This window comes from Aquarana catesbeiana, linkage group LG03 (assembly GCF_042186555.1).
Source record: "Aquarana catesbeiana isolate 2022-GZ linkage group LG03, ASM4218655v1, whole genome shotgun sequence".
Lineage (NCBI taxonomy): Eukaryota > Metazoa > Chordata > Amphibia > Anura > Ranidae > Aquarana > Aquarana catesbeiana.
This window is the reverse complement of record NC_133326.1, coordinates 423,075,149-423,096,295: the sequence shown is the minus strand read 5'-3', so window position 1 is coordinate 423,096,295 and position 21,147 is coordinate 423,075,149. Positions and strand designations below refer to the sequence as shown.

At 45.2% G+C, this 21,147-nt stretch overlaps 1 protein-coding gene across 2 annotated transcripts in view; it reads left to right on the top strand.

Annotated features, from left to right (window-relative positions):
* LOC141132411 (A disintegrin and metalloproteinase with thrombospondin motifs 2-like) overlaps nt 1–21,147 on the top strand; it is a 1,679,109-nt gene that overhangs the window by 1,533,029 nt on the left and 124,933 nt on the right. The window lies entirely within an intron of this gene.

Here is a 21,147-nt window from a genome sequence, read left to right as displayed (position 1 = left end):
ATCAAAGTCGGCGCAAGTGTGAATCTAGCCCAAGACCTATTGTACATATTGGACATTAACAGTCCAACTCCAATTAAAGATGAATTTAAGGCAAATACAAAAGACATAAATTAATGCAATTCTGTGTATAGCATAACATTGTTAAATGCATTTTCATTCTTGTCTAATAAGGGACACAGTATTCTGTTACTCAGAGAAAATGTGGTTAAACTGCCACCTTCAGTAGGAACTGGACAGTGGCAAACAAAAAAGCTGTTGGTCAGCCAGGTATACCTTTCCCACTTCCATCTTGCTTCAGTCTTTTAACTACTGCCGTAAAGGGATAGACGACTTTTCTCTAGTCTTCTTACTAGTCATTTACTCTGTTCAGTATTATTTTTTTCCTGTGTACTGTGTTAGCTGTAGGGTGACAACATTTCCAATCTGCCATTCAGGGAAAATTTGCTTAATTAATGCTTAATGTAGTCTCAGGGTTGACGGGGAATCCGGAGGCGGGGGTGATGTGTCGGGCAAAATGGCTGGTGTTAGCACTTAAATCATCCTGACACCTTGCTTGATATGGTGTCAGAATGATCAAATCACGGTATTTATATTACTACATTGTAATATGTAATGAAATATAACCATAATGCACAATCAGTGGGAACCCTGAGCTTGTCACTTGCCACCAGATGCAGCGTGCCACCATCGCCTGCCACCAGATGCAGCTTGTCATTTGCCACTGTTGCCTACACAATCGCATGCCACTAGATGCAGTGTATCACTTGCCCCCGTCGCCTACCGCCAGATGCATTGTGTAACTTGCCACTGTCACCTGCCGCCAAATGCAGTGTGTTACTTGCCACCGTCGCTTGTCATCAGATGCAGTGTGTCACTTTCCACCTTTGCCTGGCGCCAGATGCAGTGTGTCACTTGCCACCATCGCCTGCCACCAGATGCAGTGTGTCACTTGCCACTGTCGCCTGCCACCAGGCATACAGAGCGCAGGGTTCAGAAGTGCGTTACGTACAGAGTGCAGGGTTCAGAAGTTCAGTACATACAGAGTGCATGGTTCAGAAGTGTGTTACATACAGAGTGCAGGGCTTAGAAGTGCGTTACGTACAGAGTGCAGGCTTTAGAAGTGCGTCACGTACAGAGTGCAAGGTTCAGAAGTGTGTTACTTACAGAGTGCAGGGTTTAGGAGTGCAGACACACTTTGGAATGGAATATAGTGTGTGCATATACAGTGCCTTGAAAAAGTATTCATACCTCTTAAAAAATTTCCACATTTTGTCATGTTACAACCAAAAACATAAATGTATTTTATTGGGATTTTATGTGATAGACCAACACAAAGTGGCACATAACTGTGAAGTGGAAGAAAAATGATAAATGGTTTTCAATTTTTTTTACAAATAAATATCTGAAAAGTGTGGCGTGCATTTGTATTCCACCCCCTTTCCTCTGATACCCCTAACTAAAATCTAGTGAAACCAATTTCCTTCAGAAGTCACCTAATTAGTAAATATAGTCCACCTGTGTGTAATTTAATCTCAGTATAAATACAGCTGTTCTGTTAAGCCCTCAGAGGTTTGTTAGAGAACCTTAGTAAACAAACAGCATCATGAAGGCCAAGGAACACACCAGACAGGTCAGGGATAAAGTTGTGGAGAAGTTTAAAGCGGGATTAGGTCATTAAAAAATATCCCAAGCTTTGAACATCTCACGGAGCACTGTTCAATCCATCATCCAAAAAAGGAAGAGTATGGCACAACTGCAAACCTACCAAGACATGGCCCTCCACCTAAACTGACAGGCCGGGCAAGAAGAGCATTAATCAGAGAAGCAGACAAGAGACCAATGGTAACTCTGGAGGAGCTGCAGAGATCCACAGCTCAGGTGGGAGAATCTGTCAACAGGACAGCTATTAGTCATGCATTCCACAAATCTGGTCATTATGGAAGAGTGACAAGAAGAAAGCCATTGTTGAAATAAAGCCATAAGAAGCATGTGGCTTCTGTGCTTCTGAGCATCTGTGTACACACGTGACAGCTGTTAGTGGCCAGCACAGGCTGCCTGAAAAAAAAGCCCTGGTTACAGGGAAGCTGGACGGACTTTCTGAGGAAGCAATGTTGTCAGCGAGGTTTGGGCTGCTGTTGCTCTGTGTTTTGGGAAGGGGCCTGGAGCTGGAGCTGCAATAGCCCCTAAGTTAATCTGGCCCAGGAGGTGGGTGGGATGACGTCTGGAGTGGTGGAGAGCACTAGGCATGGAGAAGGAGGAAGTTAACTCCTCCTCCACTTTGAATGCTTGGCAAGGAGTAGTGGATGTGACATCACTGGTTGCTAGACATCAGGTGGCTCTAACAACCAGTGGCCAGAGTCTCAGGTGGAGGCGGAGCGAGTGCTAGCGCTATGACGGGATTTGCTCGCTCTGTCAGTTTCATTCAGGGACACTGTATTTTCCTGAAATGAAGGTGCCCGGGACAGACCTGCAAAGTACGGGACTGTCCCGGGCAATCTGAGACATGCGGTCAACCTAGTTAGCTGCATATCCAGAGCCATGGCACAGCCTCTGGTGTGAAGCAGTTTCTGAAATCTTACTCTGTCAGCAAACCCATGGACAGGGTGAAGATAGCCTGGAATGTGGGCTCTGCGTTGTGGCGCTTTCCAGACCTGTGTGTACTGTTTCAGCCGCATAGCACTTTCCAGTATCAGAGTTATGGCACAGCATCAGTTGTGACCCTGTTTCTGCAGTCTCACTCCCTGGGTCTAAACTGTATATTGGGATGATCTGATTATTAGCTGCAATGTTCAGATCTCTCACTAGGTGTCAGTATACTTTTTACACACATACTGTATATGGTAATGACTTTGTTATTACTCAAAATATGTTATTCTTTTCTGCAGTACTTGATACTGTTTTGCAAGAAGTAGTTGCCAATCTTCACTTGCTGATATATATGCAGCTCTACAATAGAATCAGCTCCATTCACATTGGAGCAACTTGTCATGCGATTTGAGGTCGCAGCCTATTGCTGGTAATGGCAGTGTTTGACTTTGTGGTGCCGCACCGATTAGCAAAAGTAGTTCCTGCACTACTTTTGGCAATTTCAGGTGTGAATTGAATAGACATCTGTGCATGAAGCTGCACAGGTGTCTTCCAAGTCATTCTGGAAGTTATGCGGCTTTAAAATTGTGCGAAATCTGATATGCTGCTTTGAAATCGTGCAATTTCAGATGAAGCTGCAGTCAATGTGAATGAGGGCTCAAAGTAATGTAGCGCTACCCCCCGAGGAGCTGCTTAATGTATGTTTGGTTCTGTACTCTGCCTCCCAACCCCAAAAACGGGCCCAACCCCTCTGGCACACCTACTTGATAATACTAGTGCGGGGACCAGCAATAGAGACTCACACAATGATAAACCATGAAGTATATTTACCAAGGCCCTGGGTTCTGTCACGTCACTAGCTGTGGTAGTAAATAAAGACTCACACAATATCAACCACTCAGAAATATTTACTTGAAATAGAGAAGAGACATAATAAAATGGCATGAACACACACACACAAGTTATAACTGACAGGAAATATCACTTAATTCCAATATACAGAATGTGTACCTTTGTCACCTAAAAAGGTATATGTGAACAGGTACACAGGGAGGTGAACATCCAACACCCTCAACGCATGTATTGGATATCCGTCCCCTGAGACCTCAGCACACAGACCAGCATAAACGAACACAATATATGCACACAGTAACACAGTGCAACGTTTTTTAGAATGTCCCAATGAAATGGCTCCCCCTAGGTTGTAATACCGTAATCAACCCTGCATATAAAGCAGCAGAGCTTAGTAAAAGAGGAAGATGGCAAAAGTTTTTTTCACTTTCACTTAAACTGCAGTATTTGTAATCCACAAAGACAAAGGAAAATAAATTACTGTAGGGCAAAAGATATGCTGAAGATGGCTTAACTGAAGAAATATCACCACTTTTAGATTTATCTTTAAATGTGAGTGCAATAACAGTACTGACCTTACAGCGCAGGGGAGAAGACAAGGCCCCAATGCCCAGCTGTATGATACCTGTGAAGAAGTAGCTTCACATCCGTGGGACTACGAGTCTCACCAGCAGTCTATAGGAAAGAACTCACTCAGCAACACTGTAATCTCTATCTGAATGGGCAGGTGCCCCCTCACTAGGGATGAGCTTCGAGTTCGAGTCGAACTCATGTTCGACTCAAACATTGGCTGTTCGCAAGTTCACCGAACAGCGAACAATTTGGGGTGTTCGCGGCAAATTCGAATGCCGCGGAACACCCTTTAAAAGTCTATGGGAGAAATCAAAAGTGCTAATTTTAAAGGCTAATATGCAAGTTATTGTCATAAAAAGTGTTTGGGGACCTGGGTCCTGTCCCAGGGGACATGGATCAATGCAAAAAAAAGTTTTAAAAACGGCCGTTTTTTCAGGAGCAGTGATTTTAATAATGCTTAAAGTCAATCAATAAAAGTGTAATATCCCTTTAAATTTCGTACCTGGGGGGTGTCTATAGTGTGCCTGTAAAGGGGCGCATGTTTCCTGTGTTTAGAACAGTCTGACAGCAAAATGACATTTTGAAGGAAAAAACTCATTTAAAACTACTCGCGGCTATTGCATTGCCGACAATACACATAGAAGTTCATTGATAAAAACGGCATGGGAATTCCCCAAAGGGGAACCCCGAACCAAAATTTAAAAAAAAAAATGACGTGGGAGTCCCCCTAAATTCCATACCAGGCCCTTCAGGTCTGGTATGGATATTAAGGGGAACCCCGGCCAAAATTTAAAAAAAAAAATGACGTGGGGTTCCCCCTAAATTCCATACCAGACCCTTCAGGTCTGGTATGGATTTTAAGGGGAACCCCGCGCCAAAAAAAAAATCCATACCAGACCCTTATCCGAGCACGCAACCTGGCAGGCCGCAGGAAAAGAGGGGGGGACGAGAGTGCGGCCCCCCCTCCCTCCTGAACCGTACCAGGCCACATGCCCTCAACATTCCCGGGTCAACATGGGGACATTGACCAGATCCCGGGTCAACATGGGGACAAGGTGTTTTGGGGGGCTACCCCAAAGCACCCTCCCAATGTTGAGGGCATGTGGCCTGGTACGGTTCAGGAGGGAGGGGGGGCCGCACTCTCGTCCCCCCCTCTTTTCCTGCGGCCTGCCAGGTTGCGTGCTCGGATAAGGGTCTGGTATGGATTTTTGGGGGGACCCCAGGCCGTTTTTTTTTTTTTTTTTGGCGCGGGGTTCCCCTTAAAATCCATACCAGACCTAAAGGGTCTGGTATGGAATTTAGGGGGAACCCCACGTCATTTTTTTTTTTAAATTTTGGCCGGGGTTCCCCTTAATATCCATACCAGACCTGAAGGGCCTGGTATGGAATTTAGGAGGACTCCCACGTCATTTTTTTTTTTTAATTTTGGTTCAGGGTTCCCCTTTGGGGAATTCCCATGCCGTTTTTATCAATGAACTTCTATGTGTATTGTCGGCAATGCAATAGCCGCGAGTAGTTTTAAATGAGTTTTTTCCTTCAAAATGTCATTTTGCTGTCAGACTGTTCTAAACACAGGAAACATGCGCCCCTTTACAGGCATACTATAGACACCCCCCAGGTACGAAATTTAAAGGGATATTACACTTTTATTGTTTGACTTTAAGCATTATTAAAATCACTGCTCCTGAAAAAACGGCCGTTTTTAAAACTTTTTTTTGCATTGATCCATGTCCCCTGGGGCAGGACCCAGGTCCCCAAACACTTTTTATGACAATAACTTTCATATAAGCCTTTAAAATTAGCACTTTTGATTATTCATGTTCGTGTCCCATAGACTTTAACGGTGTTCACATGTTCGAACGAACTTTTTTCCTGTTCGCATGTTCTGGTGCGAACCGAACAGGGGGGTGTTCGGCTCATCCCTACCCCTCACCACAATGGATTCAAATAGATATGAGGCTCCAGCCAGAATTTCCTCCTGGTGTCTCTGTTCGGTGAGGATGGCCCCGCCACGCTGTGCTGCAACTCCTGGTGGACTGAAGTGCAGGGGCTTTCAGTTGCTCTGAAGCGCAGACTGGTCTGCTTGCTAGAATAGCAGAGCTGTTCAAGATCCCTCAGAGGCAAGCAATCCAGCTTTCTGCTGTATATGTCGGAGTCTCTCACCCCTGGTCACTGATAGTAGTACTATTGATTTTGACAGAGAGATCAGGGGCAGAGGCACGCGGAGGAGCCAAAATCATGAGCTCAGTTTTGAAAGATTGTTTGGGGAAGTGGTGTGACATCCAGGCTGATATGTCTGTTAGTAAATTAGTGATACATGAGGAGACTGAAGGAGTGAGCAGAGGGGTAGAGAGATAGATTTGAGTGTCGTCAGCATAGAGATGGTATTGAAAGCCATGGGAGGCTATTACCTGACCCAGGTAGGAGGTGTAGATGGAGAATAAGAGAGGTCCAAGAAAAGAACCTTGGAGGACCCCGACAAAGAAAGGGAGAGTAGAGGAGGCAGTAGAGTAGTAATTGACACTAAAGGTGTGGTTGGATAAATAGGATGAGAACCAGAGAAGAGTACAGTCATGGAGACCACAGGCGTGGAGTTTTTTAAGGAGGAGGGGGTAGTCCACTATGTCAAAGACAGCAGAGACGTCTAAATGCCATGTCCACACCAGCGGACTTTCGGCAGACTGAACTCGAAGGACTTTTTGATGGACTTTCGATGGAGTCCCGTCAGCGTTCCGACGCAACGGACTTGCCTACACACGATCACACCAAAGTCCGACTGATTCGAACGTGATGACGTACAACCATCTGATTTTTCAACAGCAAAGGTCCGATGAAGCCCACACACAATCGAATTGTCCAGCGGATTCGTTCTGACAGACCTTTGCTGTTGAAAAGTCCGGTCGTGTGTACATGGCATAAGAGTAGGAGTACAGAATAGTGTTCATTGGATTTAGCTGTTAGCAGATCATTTGAGTTTTAGGAGAGCAGTTTCTGTTGAGTGTTGGGGGCGGAATCCAGGCTGGATGGGATCAAGACATTTATTCTAGGTGAGGTGATTGCTCAGTCGGTTGTAGACCAGACTCTCGTTAACAACTTCAAGGAGTTTGGATAAAAAGGGGAGCAAGGAGATGGGGCATAGGTTGTTAAGATTGGTGGGGTCTAGTGAGGGCTTTTTAAGAATGGGGGTGACTAATGCATGTTTTAGAGAGTTTGGGAAGCTGCCTGAACAGAGAGAGAGAGATTGAAGATGTGAGTTAGGGAGTGTAGAATAGAACCAGAGGGTGAACGTAGCAATTGTGAGGGAACAGGGTCCAGGGGGCAGGTGGAAAGGTGGATGTTAGAGAAAAGTTTAGCAACCTTGTCTATAGTGGCGTTGTTAAAGGAAGTAATGGTTGTACCTGTGAACATGGGGTGTTAGGTGTAGAAGGTATCTGTACAGTGGAGATCTCCTCACGAATTGCATTAATCTTATGTTTGAAGTGATTGGCGATCTCCTGGGCAGTGAGCAAGTTAGTGAGTGGAGGACGAAGTAGAGAGTTGAAGGTTGGGAAGAGTTGACAGGGACAGAATGATAAGTTGTTAACGACAGTGATAAAATAGGTCTGCTTGGCAGTGAGGAGGCAGGAATTGTATTTTTGGAGAGCAGATTTATAATGGTTGAAATCCTTTCTGAGGCTTAGTCTTGCGCCACAGGCGCTCAAGTGTATAGCTATGTTTTTTTCTAGTGGCATCTGTTTGCCAAGGTTGTAGGGGATGTGGCCTGATTCTTTGTGTAGTGAGGGGGGTGAGCTTGTCTAAGGAGGATGACAGCAAAGTGGATAAGTTGGGGCAGGACAGGGATGAAATGTTGTCATAGAGGTGGTCAGTAGAAGAGTAGAGAAGAGAAGGGTTAAGGAGGCGAAGGTTTCTACAGGTAACTGTTAGGCAGTTGGAGGGAGAGGAGGTGGTAGAGAGGGAGAGAGTGAAACTAAAGGTGGTCATAGAGAGGGAAAGGATAGTTGGAGAGGTTGCATGGAGTGCATAGGTGGGAGAAAACAAGGTCAAGGGTGTTTCCGTCAGAGTGAGTAGAAGCGTGTATCCATTGCATCAGGTCAAAGGAGGAGGTTAGACTGAAGTTTGGAGGTAGCAGAAGTGTTATGCCCCGTACACACGGTCGGATTTCCTGATGGATAATGTCCGATCGGAGCGTGTTGTTGGAAATTCCGACCGTGTGTGGGCGCCATCGGACATTTTCCATCGGATTTTCTGACACACAAAGTTGGACAGCAGGAGATAAAATTTTCCGACAACAAAATCCGATCGCGTCAATTCCGACCGTGTGTGGCCTGTTCCGACGCACAAAGTGCCACGCATGCTCAGAAGAAATTCCAACACGGGACAGCTCGTTCTGGTAAACTTAGCGTTCGCAATGGATACAGCACTTTCGTCACGCTGCAATGTTCAAAATGGTTTAATACAGCGCACTCTCTTCTTCTTTATAATGTGACAAGAATTAAGTCGTTTTGCTGCTCGTATTCACACACACTTCTCACAAACTTTTATTTGTGTTGTTTTAGTGGGATTCCCTGAATATATTGTTATTAGTTGTCACATCTGACAGTTTTATATTTTTTATTTTTTTTTTATTTTGGATTTTAAGCCTTTTTTTTTATTTAATGTTTGGATTTTTTCCAAGGCTGATCTTTGTTCAATGTTATTTTTATTTTTACTCCAGAATATTTTTGGGTGTGTTTTGTGTGTCAGGTTACCCCAACACCATTGATATCTTTTATTATTTAATCTCAAGGAGATTGTTTGTTGTTGGTGTCCCTTGTTCATTTCACATTGTATATTTAAAATGTACCTGAATCCTCACAAACAAACTGTCCTTTTTGAAGTAAAACACATAGGAGAGTATAATTCAAAACAAAAATCCTTTATTAAGGGATCAGAACCAAACAAAGAGGAAGGCAACACTGGATCAACAGGAGAAATTAGCGAAGCCTGGGACCCCCACGGCAGACATCAATTCTTCAACATCAAAATTGGTGGCCTGAGGAGTCCATATGTAAGGGAGGGCAGTCTGGTCCGGGATTCACAGAGACTTGGATAGCAGCAGATGACATCTGTGTCCGCAGGCTGTGGTACCACAAGAGGCTGCATTTTTTTGGCCCACCAGACTGGATCCAGGGTCCTCACTGTCTGGTCTTCCTTTCACACTTCCTTCCGGGCTGTGGCTGTGCAGTTGGAGATGTGGCAGGAGGAGGAGTAGGACCTGGAGGAGGAGGAGGAGGACCTGCAGGAGGAGGAGGAGGACCATCCCAAAGCTGTGTGTGAGGTGTAATTTGGCCCCTCATACCTTTCGCCAGAGCCTCAGATATGAGGGCCTCACACATGGCTTTTTGGCCCTCCTCCATCCTCTGCATTTTATATGCTATGAATGCAGCAATGTTCTCCTGCCTGGTGTGTGGTGCTCCCAGGACCTCTGTAGCCCTACAAAAGAATCTGATAGCCACCTCCTCTAGGGCACTCCTCCTACTGCCACTTTCTGTTTCCAGGGGGGATGGAGGGACCTGCAGATCAGCCAGCCGGCTCGGCCCGGCCACCTCCTGGCTGAGACTTCCCTGTGTATGAAAAAGGGACATAGTTGTAATGTTTTGCATCATCAATCACAATCCTTAATTAGTACTCCCAACTAACATATAGTTCACATCATTGATTGGACAAGCAGAAATATTTAGAGGAATGCTATACCTGGCTCAATCTGGGCTCCTCCACATATGGCCTGGAAGGCCCAGGTTGGGCGTCAGAAGCCTCAGCCGGGGGGGGAAGGAAGCGTGGAAGGAAGACTCGAGAGGGATGGCCTGGGTTCAGTCTGGCCTGCCAGAAAGTGCAGCCTGTCGTAGTACAACATCCTGGGGACATAGATGTCACCTGCTGCTCCGGATCTCTTCGAATCAAAGACTTTATTGCGCTCCCTCAGATATGTGCTCCTCAGGCCACCAATGAAAATCTTTAAAAAAGTGATGTCTGCCATGGGGATCACCTGCTTCACAATTTCACACAATTGCTCCAGTGCTGCCTTCCTCTTTGCTTGGTTCTTGTAATGGGGGTGTTTAATCTCCCACAGACAGGGCAGCTCCCTTAGCATCTCTATGAAGACTGAAATGAAGTCCTTATCTTTCAGTACCATATCCATGTTAACTGGAAGACACAACACAAGACAAAGCCTAATGTCACACAAAACTCTCCTAATCTTGTTACAATATAGGCCTCAATCTAGAAGCAGTATAGGCCCAAGTTTGTCTCTTACCTTCGTTCTTACGATCGCCGCGTCCAATGCTCCTTCCTCCGCTCACAGATCAAACGTAATACGCACGCGTGTTACGCTTTATATACACTGCACATGCGTGTAACTCCGCCCGCCCCTGACGTTCTTTCTAGTGTATTCCCCGCCCCTTTTCGTTCAGCGCAGTGGGGGAAGAGCATGATGGCGGACATACAGCAGGTGCGGGCTAATTGTAGCAACGAGGAGGAGGAGGAGGAAAGCCCGGATCCAGGCACGTCCCGATCCAGAAGGAGACGTTTTAAGGCCACAAATATGTCGTTTGGGGAGATGTTGGAGATGGTCGACATCATGAGGAAGTCCGACTATGACGGAAAATATGGGCCTTACCCCAACCCGAACATCCGAAAGGCCAAGATCATGGCGAAAGTGGTCAGGAGTCTAGAGCGGAATTTCAGGGTACGAAGGTCTAAAGATCAGCTCAGGAAGCGGTGGTCGGACCTGAAGTTGAGAGAGCCAGAGCAGTACCGAAAGATCCGGAGAGTGCTGCAAAAAAGTAAGTAGTTGTGCTGTGTTCCTATTCTTTCTGTCTTTATTACGTTCGTTCTGCTCCATATGCTTTTATTAGTTGTAACGTTTCAAAAGATCAACTTTAATGTTCATGGGCACATTATTCGTTCATATCAAACATTTTTCTTTCGGCCTCTAGAACACCATTGTTTAGGCCATATGCATTTTCACACATTTTTGGGGGCCTACTTGGATGCCAAATATTTGTTTGTGTAGATGGGTTTGTTACTAGAATGAAATGCAAACTAGATTGTGTGTAAGGAGAGGACACTGAGCAGCTGTTTTCACATCTGGACACTGGAGCACTAGTGTGGGACACAAGAGCACCATTTTTATTAGGGGGGGCCACACAGGTGCTCCAGTGTATACTATAGGGGGGGCTACATCTGTGAAGCTTGTACCAAACAGGTAAAGTATTGCAGCTTGACAAAGGGCAATAAAAAATATACATCTTGGAACTCTGCTAAAATAGACAATTGTACCCCACTTCCGAGCAATGTTTCCTATTTCTAGTTCTGCCATCAAATATCTGTGTGCTAAGTATACCATTTTTGTTTTACATAGGGGATAAAAGACTCGGACACCCCTCATCCCAGTAGACCAGAGACCCCCCCCCTCTGGAAGAAGGGGAAATACCCCCAACCCAAGAAGCTGAGCAGGAGGAAGATGAAGACGTGGTGGAGATTGGCACCACAACAGGTGAGTGTCTGCGACCACAGGCTCAGGTAAAAGAGATGGCTGGTGGCAGATTTTTGAGACTTTTTTTTGTTCTTTATCTCTTTTTAGGTGATCGTGATCCAGAACGCTTTACATCTGAAAGTGCCCAGATACTGATCGGGGAGATCATGGGGTGTAATCTCCAATTGCAAAACATCCAGCAACAAATCAGTGATGTTATTAATAAAAATAATAACATCATTGATGTTTTGGGGCGAATTTAAACCCCACAAAATCACCTGTTTTATCGTACCAAAATTTTTTAAATGTTTAGAAAAGCCAAATTTGGAGGATGCACACAGTGTGCCAACATGTGCTATCTGCCATCACGGGATATCAATGGATGCGTTTTGGGGGTGCAACCCCTTCCTCAATTATAAAGTAGCGTTGAGGAAGGGCTTGCTCCCCCCAAACACGTCCCTTGATCCCCCCTGATGGCAGATAGCACATGTTGACATTCGTAAATTGGTGTGCATCTTCCAAATTTGGCTTTTCCAGGGGTGATTTCCCCCCCATCTGAACGCTATATCAAACCCAGTTCCTAAATACTGATGTCTGATATAGCCTTCAGGTTTTACCTAATGTGAACTTTGTAAGTTCAAGTTTTTTGGCTTTCTTGTTGGTTTTACACAGGCCTGTTTTATCTGAAATGGATATTTTGATTTTTCATAATGCTACTGCAAACATTGTTATACAACAAACATGTTGGTTTGTTTTAAAAACCTTTGGGAAATGCACAAGTGATTGTGCACGTATAAAAAAGTGCCTTACTCAAGAATGTGTGGATTATTGTCTCAACACTACAACACTTTTGGGGTGATGTAATTGCTGTTTTATGCAAAAATGGGGGTTATTTCCTAAGGGCAAATCCTCTTTGCACTACAAGTGCAGGTTCAGTGCAGTTGCAAGTGCACTTGTAGTGAAATGTGTTTTTGCATTTAGGAAGTACCAGCCAACACTGTTTTTTATAAGGTTACCCAATCACGACATTTTCTGCACTCAACACATTTCTGTCAGGGTCAGCTAAAACAAACACAAGCAGTAAATGTCCACAAAGAATTTCTTTTGGTTGTTTTTTATTTGAAAAAGGTGTCACAGATTGTCTGGCATATTGATAGCCCCCCCACCCGCAAAGAACTCCAGGTAGCGTAACCGGACATCACGGGCATTCAGGGAGGGCAAGCCAGGACGGCCACTTTCAAGCGCCGTCAGTGTTGATGGATTAGGGATTCCGGCCTCAGGCCCAACTGAGCCAGCATAGTTGGCTGAATGTTTTCTTAAAAAATTATGGAGAACACAGCAGGCAAGTATTATATGGTTCAGTTTATACTCCGCCATATGGATGGGTGTCAGAAATAATCGGAACCGGCTGGCCAGGATTCCAAATGTGTTCTCCACCACTCTTCAGGCTCTGGCCAGCCGGTAATTAAAAACCCTCTGTTCCGGGGTGAGGGTCCTCATCGGGAATGGCCGCATCAGGTGGTCCCCCAGCGCAAATGCTTCATCAGCAACAAACACAAATGGGAGACCTTCAACATTGTCCTCTGGAGGTGGCAAGTCCAAGCTGCCATTCTGGAGACGCCTGTAGAACTCCGTCTGGGCGATCACTCCACCATCGGACATCCGGCCATTCTTCCCCACGTCCACATACAAGAACTCGTAATTAGCCGACACCACCGCCAACATCACTATACTATTAAACCCCTTGTAATTATAATAGTACGACCCCGAGTTGGGTGGTGGGACGATGTGGACGTGTTTCCCATCAATTGCCCCTCCGCAGTTAGGAAAGTCCCACCGCTGGGCAAAGTGGGAGGCCACAGTCTGCCATTCCTGTGGCGTTGAAGGAAACTTTTGAGGAAAAAAAAATAAACCTTACTATTTTTTCACAGAAACATGGCAAGCAGATTAGACACAAACATTATGGGGCAACCTCCAGATAGCATTTACTAAGGGGAATTTAACAAGGCCAAAGTATAAGGTACACCTATCATATTCCCCCTCCCCCCCTCTCATGGGCCATTTCTAACATTATAGGGGGGGGAACTCTTGGACAGGTAACCCTCTTCACTTCATTGAGAGATGAATGCCTAAATACAGGGTATTACTTGGAACAGCCCCTCCTTAGTTGGCAGACCACTGGACAGGTAAGAAGTGTCATAATACAAAGATATAAATACACACTGTACACATTTGAGGACATTTGAACATTCTGCTATTACCTATCAAGATAATAATAGGATACAAAAACTTTAAACAGTACCATTGGAAAGTATACAGGCAGGCCCTTGCACTACATGCTTTGGGGAATTCATCCCTAAATCTGACCAGTAAAGAGGTGGGTATAGTGTGTATGGTTTTGGCAAAGTCAGCAGATAGATGATTGAGGATAGATAGAGAATTGGGATCAGCTGACTTAGCAGTTGGGGGGGGAGGGTTAAAAAAAATTTGGGGACACCACAAAAAAAAGCCTCTGGCACTCTGCCTGAATTTAAATCAAAAATAACATTTCCAAACATTTTAGGGGGTGTTTGGGGTAAAGCACTACTATGGAGCTGATAAAATACATTGTTAAGTGACTACATGAGGTGAATATAGGCCAGGAGACACCATGCTGGGGAGGTTATTGAAGGGCAAATATGTATGAAGGACATAAAATAATAATTACCTAAAAATCCAGCATGCATGAGAACAAAGGGGACATTCACAGCATATTACAATCATGGTAATTAGGGAATGAGGGAAGAAATACAATATATTATCAAACATTCAATACAATAAAATGTGATATAAAAGGATAAAAATCTTACCTTCATATACTCCTTCTGCAGGACCTGGATGATGGCAGAACAGGTCTCTGGGATAATGATCCCCAGAGCCTGGGGGGAGATGCCTGTCGAGAACTTCAAGTCCTGCAGACTTCTCCCTGTGGCCAAATACCGCAAGGTAGCGACCAACCTCTGCTCCGGAGTGATGGCTTGCCTCATGCAGGTATCCTGCCTGCTGATATAGGGGGTCAGCGAAGCCAACAGACGGTGAAATACGGGGTCCGTCATCCTGAGAAAGTTCCTGAAATCATCAGGATTATTCTCACGGATCTCACGGCGCAAAGGCATATGACAGAACTGGTCACGCTGAAGCAACCAATTCTTGGTCCATGAACTCCTCCCCACCCTGTTCATGGACTGGACTTGTGTCAAGGTCAGGACCCCAACACCAAGCCCCAAACTGAACGTCAGAAAACGATCTGAAAGCCACGAGTCTGAAAAAGCGCAAATCGTCTCTCACCAAACTTTTACTAACACGAGATTAGCAAAAGGAGCCCAAAGGGTGCCGCGCTTGGTTCTGAACCGGCCTTTTCTAGTCTCGTCATACGTGGTGTACGTCACCGCGTTGTTGTCGATCGGAAATTCCGATAACTTTGTGCGACCGTGTGTAGGCAAAACAAGTTTGAGCCAACATCCGTCGGAAAAAATCCTAGGATTTTGTTGTCAGAATGTCCGAACAAAGTCCGACCGTGTGTACGGGGCATTAGTATTAACAGGGATGTTCAAGTCACCGAGAATGATTGTGGGGATCTCAGAAGAGAGTAAGTAGGGGAACCAGGCAAAGAAGTCATCAAGAAAGGTTGATACTGGTCCAGGGGGCCGGTAGATCACAGCTATTTTTAGAGAAACTGGACAGAAATGACAAATGCAATGTGCTTCAAATGAGGAAAGTAACAGAGAGGGAGGTGGGTGAAATACCTAAAAGGTGATATGTGGGGCTAGAAGGATTCCCACTCCCCCTCCCTCCCGTCCATTTAGTCTGGGTGAGTGAGTCCAGAGAGGGCCACCATGGAAGAGGGCAGCAGGAGTAGTGTCGGATTCATGAAGCCAGTTTTCAGTAATGGCAAGTAGATTAAATGAGTTAGCAATAAAGAGGTCATGGAGACAAGTGAGTTTACTGCAGACAGAGCGGGCATTCCAAAGGGTGCAGTATTATGGTTAAACAGGCCAAGCAACACATTTGATTTGATTTAAATTTGAATATGGGTAATAATAATTTTATATATTGGGAAAATGGGTAGAATATGATACTTGCACCCACCAAGGAACACCCTATCAGAAACCAGTTAGATGTGTTCCTTGTTAAGTGTTTCCTAAGTGATTGCTATCCTGAAGCGGGTCACATATATTATGTGGTATGTGTAACCATTATATTCCACGCAAAATCTCACTGTTGAAAAATAATGTTAACCATATTCTTATCTGAAAAAAAGTCATATATGTTTCTTGTTAGGTAACCATGATATTCCATCAATAATCCCCATGTAGAATAATAATTATGCCCATACTTATTTAAGAAACCATAATATTTCACCCGTAATCCCCATGTATAAAAACAATTATTCCCATATTCATATCAGCAACAGATCAAATAAGTTATTTGATACAGTATGTGTAACCCTGATTTACTGAAGTATGGTAACAGCGGAAACAGTCACCTATGCAGAGGCCAGGTTGGGAAGGACACTGGGGACAATAATAAGAGGTGTCTCTTCTAAATCCTTCACTGGTACACACCTTCCTTCTGATGTCTTTGGCCTGTTCTTTTGGGAGGGATTATATCGGGAAAGTGGTGTTCGGAGAGTCTACTAAGAACATTAGAACGATGCTTTCGGTGGAGTTGCAGGAAATTATATAGGAGTTGTATATGGCCAAATGAAAAAAATAAATTGCTGCTTTTTTATACCAATGGTATGTTCGACTTGTGGCTAGGTAGGGTTCGAGCATTTGGTTGTTGAAGTTGACTCCCCCCCATGAACAAATTATACTTGTGGACACATGTTGGCTTTTGGATGGGGCCATTTCTTCTGGGGATCTCCACGTACGTATTATTGTGGATCGAAGATATCCCTTCTGTCCCTCCACTTCACTGCCAGAATTTCCTTGTTTCGCAGACTCACCGTCTTCCCTCTTCTTAACTTCATGTTGATGAGCCTTTGAGAAAAGCCCTTTGTGTTCTTTCTGATGGTGCCACAGGGGCAGACTTGTGTAGAAGTTGTCTATATACAGGTGGTAAACCTTTCTCCAGTAGTGGGTATATGAGGTCCCAAAAAACTTTCCCGGTTGATCCCAAGTAGTCTGGCAATTAGGGGGGTGCAGCTTCGTGTCCTTCCCTTCGTACCCTGTGGCTTGGTCACATAATTTGTACACTTTCACCCCATAGCAGGCCCTTTTGCTGGGGATAAATTGCTTGATTCCCAGCCCGTTGCTAAATTTGACAAGGGACTCATCCATACATATGTGTTGGTCTGAGGTAAACAACTGGGGGAATTTTTCAGAAAAATAATTTAGAAGTGGACAAATTTTGTAAAGCTTGTCATAATTTGGGTCATTTCGGGGAGGGCACTGGGTATTGTCATTGAAATGTAGAAACCTCATTATCATGAGATATCTGGTTCTGGGCATTACCGCGGAGAAGATCGGTATGGGGAGGGTTGACCAATAGGAACAAAATACATTTTTTTGGTGAGTCCCATACAGACTCCTCCACTGTTGGGTCTCTCCACTCATAGGGACGGGCATAATAGGACGTTGGGTTTTTTGGTGAGTCCCATACAGACTGTGAGGCCCCAAAAAAATCCTAAACTCCTCCACTGTTGGGTCTCTCCCCTCATAGGGACGGCATAATAGGACGTTGGGTTACTTGCTATAAATTGTTGTGCATACAGGTTGCACTGGGCCACAATTGATGCTAGCATGTCCTTTGTAAAAAATATAAAAAATATTAAATATAATCAAAGAAATTGATTGGGGAAAAATTCACCTTGTTCACCTGGACTCCTGGCTGGGCAATGAAAGGGGGAATGTTAGCTTCTCCTGAGGTAGGAGGAAGCCACAAGGGGTTCTGAAGGGCACTGGTACTTGGCCTTTCTTGCAGAGGTACTGCGGTGCTGGTGGATGGCACTGCGGTGCTGGTGGATGGCACTGCCTCCTCACCTGAATGCCTTCCTCTAGCGAGCAGACTATATTCCTCCTCTGAGTCTGTCAGTGTTCCACTACTTAGGACACACTCATAATTTACATCAGACTCAGAATCTGAATTTGAAGAGGAATCTGAAGCAAAGAGCTCCCCGTTGCTCTCATCTGCCGTACTAAGAATTTGGTACGCCTCCTCGGCGGAAAAGGATTTTTTGGAAATGTTGTTAGTGGTGATGAGCCTGCGCAGATGTGTGTTGATAAGCCTTCACTGATGGGCACTGATGAGCCTGCACAGATGTGTGCTAAGCCTGCACTGATGGGCACTGATGAGGCGGTACTGATGAGCACTGATTGATGGCACAGATGTGCACTGATGAGGCAGCACAGATGTGCACTAATTGGCACAAATGGGCACTGATGAGGCAGCACAGATAGGCACTGATGGCACAGATGTGCACTAAGGAGGCGGCAAAGATGGGCACTGATGGCACAGATGTGCACTGATTAGGCGGTACAGATGGGCACGGATGACACAGATGGGCACTGATGAGGTGGCACAGATGGGCACTGATGGCACAGATTGGCAGGGGCTCCAGTGTCAGGGCAAACAGGCTGGGGGAGAGCGGGCATCCCTGCCGCGTACCACAAAATAGTTTAAAAGGGGTGGAAAGCCAGTTGTTAGTACGGACCCTCGCTCTAGGGACATTTGTACAGTAGTTTGATTCCGTGGATAAATTTGGGGCCGAACCTGAAACATTGAAGGACTTCCCAAAGGTACACCCGCTTTACGGAGTCGAATGCCTTTTCAGCATCTAGTGAGGCGATAACTCTAGAGCCCCGATTGTCATGGGGAACAGTCGGGTTTAGATGGAGTCGCCTGATGTTTATGTCGGTTCCCTTCCCCGGCATTTAACCAGTATGGTCAACATCAACCAGGTCCTCAATGACTTGGGATTACCGACTAGCTAGGACTTTCGCAAAGATTTTGGCATCCACATTTAGTAAGGATATTGGTCTATACGCCGCACAATCCTGCGGGTCTTTGCTGGATTTGGGAACCAACACAATCACGGCTTCTTTCATAGTGTCAGGCAGCTCCTCCAGGGAACCATAATCTGGAGTAAGGGCAGTCAATTTAGGTGCAAGAATTTCCATGAAATTGCTATACAATTCAGATGGCAAGCCATCCGTTCCTGGGACCTTACCACTCTTCAACCGTCCCATGGCCAATTGTACCTCCTCTAGGGTGATATCCGCATCCAGTCTCTCCCTATCCTCCGCCGCCAACATTGGAAAGGAAATAGGATCAAGGAATGTGGAAAGATCGGAGGACGAGAAATCAGCCCGGGAGAAGTATAGACCCTGGAAAAATTGTAGAAAACTAGCATTAATTTGGTCAGGCGCTGTCAGTATGTGATCATCCTTGTCCCTGATACAGCTAATAGGGGTGGCTGGAATGTCTCCTTTCAACAACCAGGCCAGCATTCCTCCCCCCCGAATTCAAACACCTTTTGGGCCGAGTGCAGGAGGGCCTTATCAGTCTGGGCCACTCTGAGAGTGGACAATTTCCAAAGTGCCCGCTGCCACATCCTATACCAGTCAGGATCTGGGGCCTGTAAATAGGCTGCCTCTAACCTAGTCACCCTCCCCTACATCTCCTCCAGGGACAGAGCAGCCTCCCTCTGAAGGCGTGTAAAGCTAGAAATGTATTCCCCCCTCGCCCATGATTTAAATCAATCCCACAGCACAGGTGGTGAGGTAGTATCTCGGTTGTCTGTCCAGTAGTTACAAATAGACGCCGTCAACTGCTCTTGCAGTCTTTTATTATTTACCCAAAATCTGGACAGTCTCCACAATCTAGACTCAGGGGGAACAGTCAGAGCAAGGGAGAGGCATATCGGGGCATGATCCGAAATGCCCCTGGGAAGCATAGACATGTCCTGGACATACCATAAAGCAGTTCTAGACACAAAGACCAGGTCTATCCTAGATAGGGTCTTATGAGTAGCCGATGACAGGTAAACTTTCTTGGGCTCGGGTGCATATACCTCCAGACATACCACAGCCGGAGGTCAGGAGGGTCACGGGCCGAGGAGTGCAACCTATCAAGAAGTGCACATGGGACCATATTGAAATCCCCCATAAAATAAATTGGGTAACTGTCTAACTGAACCGCTAGTTGTATAATACGATGTAAAACCTGGACCGCGGCAGGAGGAGGAATATATACCCCCACCAACACCACGGTTTTGTCATAGATATGGGCGTGAATGACCACATATCTACCATCTGGATCTGTTTTCACCTCAATGAGTCAAAACAGCAGGTTTCCTCACTGGAATGCTGACCCTGCGAGCATATGCGGAGAATGTAGTGTGGTAGTGGAAGCCCTCCCATGCCTTTTTAGGCAGATAGTTTTAGGAGTCTGTAGATGCGTCTCCTGTAAAACGCAGATATGTGGGTTGTGTTTTTGAAGGAAACTGAACACCAGGATCGCTTAACAGCTGAGTTCAGGCCCCTGACGTTCCAGGATATGACCCTAAACTGAGACATCTGAAAAATGAGGCATCATCATAGAGACCCGCCCGCAGGGGCAGCAACCCATCCCTCAAGGAGGTGAAAACAGGTATAAAGTACTCGAGCACACTGCAGATCAACACATTAGTATAACATTTAACCAATCCAATGTCTGAGGAAAGAGCATAGAGACAGAACAAAGCACCTTGAAAACTTATGTACATAAACTTACCCCTAACCTCAACCCTTATCCCTACAGACCCCCCTCCCCACATCCCCCACCCCACCCCAACCAAGGAATGCTTATACCCACAACCATAGAACACCCAATGATGAGAGGCATGGACCAGTGGGTGCAGTTTGTACTGGATTAGTCCGCCAGATGAAATCAAAGGGGAGAGCGGAGTATCCTTGTACCAGGATGTGAGAAAAAAGTGTAATTCAGGCTGTCCCTGCAGTAAGAAAAATAAACAATTTTGCAAGGCAGGATCAGTAATAGACCTGTGCTGGATGAGAGGTCGGTTACCCTTAACACAGGAAACATTGCAAACTTTATTCCACTGATCAATGAGGTCAAAGAAGAAATGAAAAAGTTAAGAATACAGCCACTTTCATGGATTGGAAGAATAAATATGTTTAAGATGACGATATTACCTAAAATAAACTACAGATTACAGATGTTACCAGTAAAAATCCCGCAGAGCTTTTTTAAAATAATTAAAACAATACTGCTAAAATACATATGGCTTAATAAAAAACCAAGAATTAATTACACGCTGATCACAAGGAAAAAGGAGCATGGAGGTCTTGCCGCTCCAGATATAAGTAGGTACTATAAAGCCATAGTTTTAACACGAATGTTAGAGTGGACAAATGAGAAAAATGAAAAAAAATGGGTGGAAATGGAAAACACAATAAGTGGAGCCACACTACATAAGAATATTTGGATTCCACGGAAATATAGAATATTGGACACCGACACGCACGAAATAACAAAAAATGTATTTAAAATTTGGGACACCATCCACTTAAAGAATGAATGGAAATATAATTCACCACTATTAGCACTCACAGGATCGAATCTCTTCACTCCTGGGAGGG